An 11,583-nucleotide genomic window follows, 5' to 3' on the forward strand; every position below is an offset into this window, starting at 1 on the left:
GGGCCCGCGGGAGCGGCCGCACGTGATGCGGACATGTTTTACCGTATTCTCTGGAAAGCGGCCCCCGCCGCACCCGTGAGGGGTGGGGGGGCCGCCGCTCTGCCCTCCCCCCCCCCCGCCGCGTCCCTCCGGCCACCCCCCCGCCGTGTCACTTCGTGTCACTTCTGCCCTCTCCGGGGTGCGGGGGTCGCGTCCCGCAGTGCCCGGGGACTGCCCTCCCCGCGCCTGCCCCGCGGGAGGTGCCGGGCAGCCCACCACGGGCTGCGACTGCCGGGAGAGCCGGGGGTCAGCGCTTCCCATTCCCAACATCCCAAACGGACGGAGCCAGCGCTGATTTGACGTTTCACCCCCGCCTGGGTAAGGCTTTTGCCCCAGCCACGGGTCAAGGTCGGGACATGAGGCGATATCCCGGCCTCTGGCACGTCGTGAGGATGCTGCGGCGGCAGAGACAGTCCTGGTCCATGGGGAGGTAATGTCCAGTTTGGACACTGCACCAGAGCTCCTCCAGCACAGCACCTCATCCCACTGGAAAGAAGGTCGTGACACCAAGACCTGCACCATTTTCATGCCCCATTTTTAATCCATTTCCTGCCACACACGTATTTCTCAGTGACTTCTTGTTATTTTCTACCAATGCCATCATCTAGTGCAGAAGTTACTGATGGAGCTTGCTCTGGAGGCACCACCTCTGCCTTCTAACAACAAACTTCACAATCACCTCCTCGGTTCTATCACTGTACCTGGGCTGGGGTGATGATGCTGGTTGTGCTGTGCCCCCCTCCCTGGCAGCATGGGCCGTGCACAGCACTGCCAACTTTGTCATGCTGTATTTTGTACTCATCTCCGGCCAGCTCTGAGCATTCACTTAGGAGATGACTAATACTCTCTGGGGCCTGGCCACACATCCTGCACTCTGGAGTTGAAGCTTTCCAACCAGCTCTCTGTGCTGTAGCCTGTCCTCTGCAAATAGCCTATGTGGTTTTCACCAAAATCTCTGTTTCTCCTCTCGGGGCTTTCTCACAAGTTAGGCGTCTTCTTGATACAAATTTCTCTTTCAAAATCTTCTGCAGGTCTATGTCAGAAGGACAGATCCTGCTACAGTAGCCCTCTCTTCCCTCTTTATTAGCACCACGCAAAAGGCTGAGCAGGTCATATCCTCTATGACACCTTTGAGGGTTTCTGTTGCTGACGCATCAGAACAGCTTTGCCAGGGTAGGAGCTGCCCACGGAGGTCACTGTTAACCAGGTGAGCTAACCAGCACTCTTATGTATTCCTTTTGTTACTCCCAGTCTTGGGATCCAGCCTTAAATCAACCCTTTTGATTGCACTGGAGCAGAGGAGGAGCAGTGCCCCGGGTCCAGCAGAGAGCACGGTCCTGGCAGGCAGCAGTGAGGTTTTGGTGAGGCTCACCCTGTGTCCTGCCCTGCAGGAGGGAGTTCAGGCTTCTCTGCAAACTGGCTCCCTGGTGTCCTGTTCCCAGAGCGATTCCAGGAACAATCAGTGACAGCAAGAGAGGGTGCCAGAACAAAGTTCAGGAAATGTGTTTGAATGGTCTGTGAATTTGGGCTCAGGCAGACACGAGCACGTGCTTCACAGTGGGGACATGCCTGGAAACACTCGCATCTGTTCTGTAAGGAGATGCTCTGTGTGTGTCCCACGCAGAAAGGATGTTTGTCATTTCAACAAGTTTATTTCTATTTGACTCACTTTCAGTCAGGTCTGGTAACTGATGGCCAGTTTCGTACCTCTTCTCTCCTGCAAGTTATCCTGTGGAAAGTCAGTGTGTCTCTTCCTGAAGAAAGACATCACCTGAGCAAAGGGAGACAACACTCCTCCTTCCCTGTCCCTCCTCCTGCCTATGTCCTGCTCGAGGCACCTAATCAATAACTCTCTGCCTGTCTGTTACAGCAATTAGTAAGTGTACAAATGAGATCATTACATGGCAGACAAGTTCACTTTACACATCACTGTTAGCCCAAGGTTCAGCAGCGGTTGCTGCCTGTAGCAGGAATTAATCCATCTCACATCAGGCTCAAAATGCCCATATGACTCATTCTGTCTCCACTGCTGTAATGCCTTTTCCTCTGGGAGCGAGAGTTCGTTCTTCTGATGAACACACCCCTGAGAATGTAATATAACAAGAAAATGTAAAGGTCAGCCTAGAATATTATTAATAGTAGTTTTCTTTTTCTTCCTGTGCTTTTAGAGAGACACCAAAACAAGAGGAGTCTTATAGACAGGACAGATCTTTGAAGCACTATGTGTTGTGGGGATCTGCAAAAGGGAAGGGAACTCTCAAGGGCTGTGAGGAAAACAAATCCAAACCAACCCAAAAGCTAAAATGGGATATTAGTTAGTAACATTCAGCTTATGAATTTGTTCTCCTGGCTCTGAGGGTAGACAAGCAGAGTTTTCCTGCTTGTGCAATTCACAGCAAAGAGAAGTTTAAGGTCAGTCTGTCTTGGTTTGGTTACTCTGAAAACTTTTCCAGTGCAGATGACAAGTTCTACAGAGCACACCAAACCTACCTTCACTGCAATGACCATCCTCTCCCAGGTGTCTCTGAAGCAGAAATCTGAAAATGAAGTAGGATTTCAAAGTGGAAGACAGGCTTTCCCTCGTCCTATTATTTTAAAACCCTATAAAAACTCAAAACCTTATCAATTACTTGTTTCAGGAAACCAGAAATTTCACATCCTGGTATAGCCCTGCCCCTAGATGTAGTTACTTGAATTCCAGCTCTTTACAGTGTCAGAGGCACAATTCATCACTTCCTAACTTACACCAGTTTTAGTTGGTGGCAAGAAGTGACAGCAAGGATAAAGTCACATGTTTCACCTGGGTAAAGAGTGCTGACACAGACTGACAGCTTCTTGAAATCACACACAGCTTCAAAGGTAGAGGAGGAAATTACCTTGAAGCTCTGCCTCTTCCTGACTCCCAGCAGGGAGGGTAGGAATAGAGAGTTGTCCTTCCGAGCACTAGGCTGAAGATCTCTCTGCATTTTTATTCTGTTATTTCTACCATCTGCTACGGGGGGAAATAAAAAGTGGAGGGGTTAAAAAGCAGAGTGGGCCATCTGTGAATGCAAAAAATACCACAGAAGAAAAGAAGAGAGGCAACAACTGTGAGACTGCAGTGTTAAGGGACATGGACACATAAGCGAAAAAACTTGGAGCAACACCAGGAAATATGACAGCAAGAGAAATGTAAATGAGTAAAATTTGCATTTATTTGTACCTTGGGAGGGAAAATAATGGATTGAACTCAAACTCCCACCCCTGTTACTGTAAGGGATCTGTATGTGCAACCTTCATTTCTCGATGCAGAGCACCGCGTACATGTCAGACCGGCTGCTGGCACTGCCCTCCCACAGGCAGCCTCTCCAGGGCACTGCTTTGCACTCAACTTTTCCAGTGTAGGTGGCTGTAGCCTGGCACTGTGTTAAAGACACCCTGAGTAAAGGCATGAAGTTTTCAAACAGGCCCTGGGATTGCTGTGCACAGTGTGGCTGGAGCAACACAGGGTGCTGAGCACCCCTGAAAATAAATCGTACCACCCAGTTAGAAAACAGGGCTTTTAGGGCAGAAGGAGAGGAATCTACATTTGTGGAACTTGCTCAGTGTTTCTATGACTGAACACCCTGTACAGACTACGAGAATTTTCCTTTAGCTGAAGCAGGTTCTATCTGGTCTTTGCTTTTGGTCCTTTGCTTCACTCAGTACTTGCTTTTGTATCATTCCTCTGTTTCCTGCATGGAAGTTTACATTTAAAATAGTGACTAATTTCAACCTTGGATTCCTAAATCCTTGTTTAAGTATCAGTCTAAACTGTTAATTTTTTTGTTTTCTTTCAGAAAGCCTGAAACCCCAGAGTTCCTGATACGTAAAACCACAAAGCCACCATCAGTGGCCTCGTCACATCTCCTCACCTAAAAGCTGGTTCATCTGCAAAGTAAACACCGTGATACACAGATAAGGCACGATAAGTAGAATTAGCTCCATTTGAACTGTATTTCAGATATAAAGTGACAAAAGGTGTTGGTGCTTCTAGTCATGGGAAACTGTTCTGAAGACACGGTCAACAAACACAGTATTGCTGTTCAGAGATGGCAGTGGGACTTGGATATCCATACCTGAGGGTATCATTATGGATACTGGCATTAAATAATAAAATAATTAAAATTAAATAATAATTAAATAAAATAATTAAAATTGAAGTGTGACTGTTTGCTCCTGGGTCCATTCCTCTTGCCAAACCTGAGAAGGCACCCATGTAGGTGTCTTTGAGTAGTAGTGATAGCTGTGGTCAGGGGTGGTAACAACTCCCTGCCAGGGAGGCTGCACTGGGCACAGAACCAGCCAGTGTCACCATCCAAGCTCCAAAGTACAAACTTTCCCCTCTCAAATACAATAAAACTTGTCACCTTTCCCCTTGACTATCTTTACGGTTGGTTTTCCCTTGACTGTTTTTGTTTGCAGCATCATGCCCCAGTTTTCCTTCAGGAATATCAAAATACTTTCCTTTTTCTTTCTTTACTTCCCACTGCAGACCATGTGTGACCTCTCTGTGGTGAGGTTCTCTGCTCTGGGGTGTCACCTGAAAACATATTTATGGCTGCAGGTGGAAAGAAAAGAAAATCCCGTTGTCAAACTCCTTCCATTCAGACATCAATCACTTAACCAGATGGCCTACCCAATTCCACTGATTTTACTGGGCTTTATACACATATCTGGCATTAACCTGCCACAGAAGAGGTGCCCTGAGCTGGGCTAGAAAACCGCTGGCATTGCACTTGCAAAAACAGCAAAGCAATATTTTGATAAAGCAGCTTATTTCCATTTCTTAACTGCTTTTCCTACAGCCTGCAGATACTTCCTGCTTCCCCTCTGCCCCTCTCCAGCAGATAAAGGGACACGTTTGTTGTTGAGATCATTGTGGCACCCTCAGCAAGCCGAGGTTGTCATGGGACTCCCTGCACAAACAGAGCAGGTTTTCAAGGATAATACACAGCATAAATGAGCAGTCTTGTTCTGTCAACAAAAGTCTGTGTGTTTATAAGGACCCTCGAATGTGTTTTTAAAAATACTCGGGCGGGTATTTTTAGCTGTGAGAGCCTCTCCAGCCGCCCCGAACACACCGATACTGTTCCCGGCGCCGCTCTCCCCCTCGCCCGGGTCTGTCGCGGCCGCCTGATGGTGGAACTCCCACCCAGGGGTGTTCCTGCAGGAGCAGAGCCCCGAGCAGAGCACGGCCCCGTGTTACTCAGGCTGCACTGACATCTGTTGGCTCTTATCAGCCGGGGTAGGAAAAAGCAGCCCCGTGTGGTTTCCCGCACTGAGATAGCCCCGCGGGCAGAGGCGAGGGACGGGGCGAGTGACGGGGCGAGCGGTCCCGCAATGGCACTGCTGGCACCGGCGGGGACAGGGGCTCATGGGCAGTCCTGGCCAGTAGGCAGCGGCGAGCCACTTCAAAAGCTCGGTTGGCAACGCGATGTATTCCCAATGAAACATGCAATTCCCAGCCATCATCCTTCCAATCCTGTGGCTGTCCTGGTATCCTGAAACAGCTCAGGTTGCCTTTCTGCAGGAGGAGGCTGAAGCCAGCCTGGAGAAGCTGTGTGCTCCTCTGCCAGCGTGTTGTTCACTCCATGTGACTTATTAAACCAGTAGGACATGAACACTCATTTCTGAATCAGTGTCTGAAAAGATCACATAACCTTTTGGAAAAAACGAGTAAGATCTGAGCAAAGCGTTTCACTTGAACTGGCAAACTCTTACTCAGATGTACAATTTGGATGATATAACTGTATGTTTGGTGCAAGAAGCAAAGAGCAACTGTATGCCCTGGAGTTCAGCCAGAATCCTGCTTTGCTTAGAAGCTCTGTCCTGCAAATACTGTATCATATGTCAGTGCTCTTATTCACGGAATTAACACAAGACTTAACTGAAGTGGGTAACAGTGCTACACGCTCCTCTGTCAGGCTTAGTGAGGGAGCAATTACAGCCCTCTGGTTTTAAGTGACTAATGCCCAAAGTGTGGCGAGTCCCAAGCCTGACTGTGCAGCCCAAAAGGGTTTTCTGAGAAACACTCTGCAAACACGGGGCCTGGCTGATTTGGGCTCTGAGGGTCCTGCAGCGCTTTGTGAGTGAGAGAAAGAGCAAACAAGTAGCACAGAGGTGTTGTGGGCATGGGAGAAAGTCATAGGAAAGAGGAGTTTTAGAATAGCATAGACTGGAGGGGCAGTCTTGAGAGAGATGGAGACTACCATCCATTTCCTGTCTGAGTGGAAACAGTTCCAGAAATCCTTCTCCCTGCTATTCCTCAAAAATACTTGTTATGTGATTGGGTCAAGAGTGTTTAAGTTTGGCCATATGAATTATAACCTCATTTTTAAATGTCACATTTGCCCTTTGATTTTAAAGACAGTTTGTGCTGTTCAGGTTTTGAAATAATCTAAAACAGAATTAGCTGATTTTACAGCTTTATAAATCTCTCCTGGTTGGCTCCAATGTTAAGTAGGTTGTTAAATTCTACCAGTAAAGATTTCATCATTTCTCTGAGCGTTGCAGTTTAATATTTGCTGTTGAAGCACTGGGTCAGGCTGACTTTGCCTGCTAGACTTCACTGTTCTCATGCAGCTTTAAAGGAGAAAATGTCAGAGAAACAAGGGATCTACTTTCCTGGTAAAAAAGCACTGAACATGAAAGCATTGCTGGCTGTGCAGGACAGGGAAGGTGGGGAAGGCTGGTATCCCCACTGCTGGCAAGCCCTGGAGCAGCCTGGCACCTCTGCCACTGAACTGTGCCAACACACTCCAGAGCCAAGGGAGAGCTGCAGCTGCCAGGACCAAGGAGGCTGAGCAAACCCAAGCTCTCAGGAAGGCACTGCAGTGACATGCCTCAAAGAGCAGGGAGGCAGCAGCCCTGCAGAGGAGTTTGAGCTCCCACTTACACCTTCTCTGTATATTTTTTCATGCTGCCTGAACACCTGCCTCCTGCCTCTCATTAGGACTGCAGAAAATAGAGGCATCAATGCACCATAGCTGCAGTTGTAGTAATAATTCTGATTATTATTCCAGGGCAAAATACTGTCAGTGAAGGGAGGGGAACGGGGGATATGCTCCCAGAGCACAGCAGCTGCATCTGCTCTGTGTCACACACCATCACTCAACCCTGGCTCTGGGAACAGTGTCAGCTTCCCCAGTCACAGGCTCCTGATAAGTCAGTCACAGCAGTGAAGTAGCAGATATTGGTCTCTGCTCCTCGCTTCCAGCAGCACAGTTCACACCATAAGGTAATGAAAGCTGAAGCTACAGCGAGGGCTGCAGAGGGAGGAAAGCAGAGCGTTTCCTCAGGGGCAGTTACACGTGCTCAGGGGTTGGTTTTTAATGTTCTCCTCTGCCCCATCAGCCTGAGATGAGCCCAGCTGGCGGCAGGAGATGGCCCACGGCTGGGAAGCCCGTCCTTCCACAGCACGGAGCTGTGGCTGACGCCGAGAGCTGGAGTCCTCTAGATGTCACCAGTGCCACGGGCTTGCTGGTGCCTGGTCCTGCGGTAGCACATCTCAAAGTGTCCACCCAGAACAAAGGCAGAGCTGCTGCCTTTGAGATGGCCAGCTTTAAAGCCGCCTGTAAGCTGCTAATGAGGCCCCGGTGTATTAACAACAGCCTCATTAGATGTTAAAAAAAGAACAAAACCGCTTCATTTCTTTTTCACCGTTTCGGCTGTTATTTCACTCTGTGCTTTCTCATATCTGGTGTCTGATCAATCCAGGTGTTCTCTTGTCCTTGCTAATGCTGCAGTGCTCAGGTGCAGGCACAAAAAAACCCCCAGTAACTTACCTTTTCTGGTGCAACACCAGGAAAAAAACCTTGAGGGGAAAATACAATGTTCCTTCTCATCCTCCTCACAGGCTGGACTTCGCTGTTACTTCACCTTCACTAACTGTCATACCTTTCAACTTCCCAGTACTTCTGTAGAGTAAGGATTGGTTAACTCTTTGCCTGGACAGAGCCAAACCACATCTGGTTGAGGGTCCCAAGGAAAAGGCTGGTGTTTGTTAGGGTAGACAGGACTCTGCCCTTTGCAGGGACAGACAGACAGCTGCCCTTCACCCAGGAGGGTCCTTCTGTGCTGAGCTGGAGACCTGAAGCCTCCACCGAACCAAATGGAAAGGCCCAAATGAAAGAGAGAACAAAGATGTCAAAGGAAAAAAGCCCTCCTGGAAATGCAAAGCGTTCACAATTCCCCTTGCTGTTATCACTACTGAAAAAAGAATGGAACACTGAAGGCAATTAGGTCTTTTCATGTTAAGAAACATGGCAAAAAAAGACACCAAAGGCTGTATTAACAATGGGTACAGAGGCTACAAGAGGAAAAAGGCAGAAGTCTATCATTTTATGGATGTGAAAGCAAGTACTGACAAAGAATTCTTGCTTTCAGAGCCACAGGCCAGAATTTTTAGTATTCTACACCAAGGAGATTTTTTTGCTAAACCTGTATCTACATTTTGATTTCAGTCAGCTCGTGTACAGCTGGTAAGAAAACATGAAAACAAGACTTTTAAAACATTTCATTTTCTCCAAAGTTGCCTTTTCTGAGAAAAAAAAAAAATCTCAAGGGTTTTTCCAGAGTAGATATTCATGTTTTTCTTAGGTTTGTTCAATATTTTATTGGCACATCTTAGTGACACCAGAACATACCAGGATGCACAAGTTCATACCTTGTTGAGAACTCAGGCAACCTCCAAGATCACTGGGCTTGTGCCTTCCTTACAATCCCCTATTTCCCATTTCTCTCTGGCCATAAAAATCAATCAGTAAATCACCGCAGCATTTTCCTTTAAACCACTTGTGTACCTTTAATCTGTTTCCACAAATTAAACAAAGCAATCTGTGCTTTACACGGGGAGAGCTCAGCTGGATTATAACATCACCTTATCACCTTAATCATTCCTTTGTTTATATGATACAAAAGACTTTGGTTTCTGTTCCATTTAAAAACGTGCTTTTCCACGTCAGTCGTATCTCAAGTGGTGTTTGTTGCTGGACTGCACAGGAAGTTTTGATGAGCTTTATTAATTTTTGCTGATGACATTTGCACTCCCGTTATGAAATATTTCTTTCTACATCCGGGGCAGGAGAAGGTGTCTGTGGTCTTTCCAACAAGATTTTAGGTGCAGAATGCAATGTCCTTCACGTGGACTGAATTAAATTCCACCGAGAGTAGGAATAGCTTGGAGGTGAAATTGGTAAACAGATGTGAGCATGTATAGCCTGCAGTGTCACTCCTTGACTGACTCATTCACGCTGAGGATTTCAGAAAGACTCATTTCTCTGCAGGACTGACACTCCACAGAGACAAACTCCCTTTGGACAGATCGTAATTAAGGCACAGACCCTGAACTAGTTCCTGTTCCAGTGTGGGAACAGCAGGCAGCTGCCCAGGGCTGGAGGAAGCCCTGGGAATTGGTGGGACACAGGGTACCTGCATCCTTTCAACCAAACATTTGCACCCAGGTGCTGACCAGTACAAACATGTTCCACCACTCTGACTGGACTCTGGATGGGAGCTCTGCTTCAGCCTGTGATTAGTTTCCTTTAAAACTCACAATAACATAAAAGGAGACTTCACACAAATGCCAGCCTCAAAACAGCTTGTAATTGTTTTCTTGGCAAATAGTCATAAAGAGCTCTGTGTTTTCAGAGCTACAAAGTTCATTCACAGATAACTTTGGCAACAGAAGTCACAGACCCACCATACAGTCCTGTTGGGTTATCTACTATGAACTCCTTAGCCACAGAGTGAAAGGAAAATTCACAGAAGTATTTCAGCTTTCACAGTTTAAGTAGAAAATGGCTTCAGTAAATAATTAATATGACAGAAAGAGGATTTGCTGAGTGAGGCAACAGTACCAGTATCACTAGATTCATTGTGTTCTGCCTTGCTGGTTAATTCTGCCCTGCCTATTACTACAGGTATAGGATTGCTGTTTAGAATTTTCTTTAAAGTCTCTCCACTTGGCCTATTAAGCATTTAAGAATACATTGCATACAGACTGTCTGCATTCATCTTAAATTCAAGAATTAGACTTTTGAGCATTAATAAAAAAAAAAAAAAAAAAAAAGAAAAACCAGACATTTTTTGGTTTATTTTCAATTTGAAGAACACTTCTGTTCCGACTAGTTATTTGTATCAGGTAAGAAATCAAGCAGAGAAACTCTGATTTAGAAAGAAGGATCCTACAGCCACATTTCAGAGTAATTGCTCAGCAATAAAGAGTCTGGATTAAAGTGAAACACGAGATCAATAGTTCTCATTTCAGAGAAAATGAAGATTATTGGACAGAAAGCAAATCCCAGCCTTTGGTTTGATGATTGGAAATGTATACAGTAAATATACCTGCAAGCAATCGATGGACACAGTTTGTGCTTTCCATTTGAGAGAACTGAGGGGGAAGGGAACAGGGACAGCTCCCTGTAAGGTTGTTCCCCCTTCTCGAAGCAATGTGAACAATTCCTGCCAGCTCACAATTTGGGGAAGCCTCACAGTTTGCTACACCAACCACAGAAGTAACACGACAATTGCAGAGAATAATTTAGCTTCTGGGTTTATTTATTATGTGGGGCAGCCTCAGAAGCTCTCCAGTGCTCTCTGACATGTTTATTTGTCAGAACCTTGGAAGACTTTTTTTTTCCCCAGAAGATTTTTCTTATAGATAATGTCAGAGAAAAAGAGTGAGAGAGAGAGAGAGAGGGAGAGAATAATGATGCTTGAAAAGGAAGAGCTGCTTTAAAAAAGTCCTGTTGTTGGCACAGGGACATTAGTTGCACCTCAGCTTCACCACCAGCATTTTTTTTTCTATAAAGGATTTCTCCTTAAAATAGCCTTACTTATAAAATATGCATCGTTAAAATTTTAATCTATCATATATAACTTCATTTTTCCTGCTGAAACTTTTGCATTCTTACAGTTCTTGTACCTGAGTGCAACTTAGCATGGAAAGCTCTCCTGGAAAAGGAAGATAACTTTTTCCGTTGTTCTATTACATAAAAAATTTACTTTATTTACTTTAAATTATATTAGCCGAGTTTTTAATTATCTGATATGAACTTGCTTTCCTGTGTTTATTATTTTTGGAAACTTGTTTTGAAGAATAGTCTGTGCAATATACCCTTGGTTATTCTTTACCCTTAAAGAAAATACTGACTTGGTAAACTTTGTACATGAAACAATTGGACAACATGAATATATGACCTAATTTATGAGTGTTGCTTTTTTTGGCACAGCTTACCCCTCACTGAAAGCAGCACCCTGTAACTGCATTATTACCTTGGCAATACCCACTGCACTGAAGAGGGAGCTGAAATCTGTGCTTCTCCATTTCATTAACAGCCCAAACTCTTTACAGACCCACACCTTGAGAGAAAAATTAGCAATAAAATATTGTTGACTTACAAAACAGTCCTTCTTTTATTTTATTTTAAACTGGCATTTTGTCAGTATTGTGTCTGAAGAAACAAAATTAGTATTTCAGGGTTTTCCATGTGCTATTGGTTAATTTAAAATACAGGTTTTGTT

At 45.6% G+C, this 11,583-nt stretch overlaps 1 long non-coding RNA gene across 1 annotated transcript; it reads left to right on the top strand.

Annotated features, from left to right (window-relative positions):
- The first annotated feature begins 92 nt into the window (after positions 1-92).
- On the top strand, positions 93-4,226 carry LOC135423848 (uncharacterized). The gene is made up of 2 exons (XR_010434981.1): positions 93-1,246; positions 3,858-4,226. It is a non-coding gene; the product is annotated as an uncharacterized LOC135423848 (long non-coding RNA).
- Positions 4,227-11,583: the final 7,357 nt, after the last annotated feature.

The sequence above is a fragment of the Pseudopipra pipra genome, chromosome 17 (genome assembly GCF_036250125.1).
Source record: "Pseudopipra pipra isolate bDixPip1 chromosome 17, bDixPip1.hap1, whole genome shotgun sequence".
In the NCBI taxonomy this organism is placed as follows: Eukaryota; Metazoa; Chordata; class Aves; order Passeriformes; family Pipridae; genus Pseudopipra; species Pseudopipra pipra.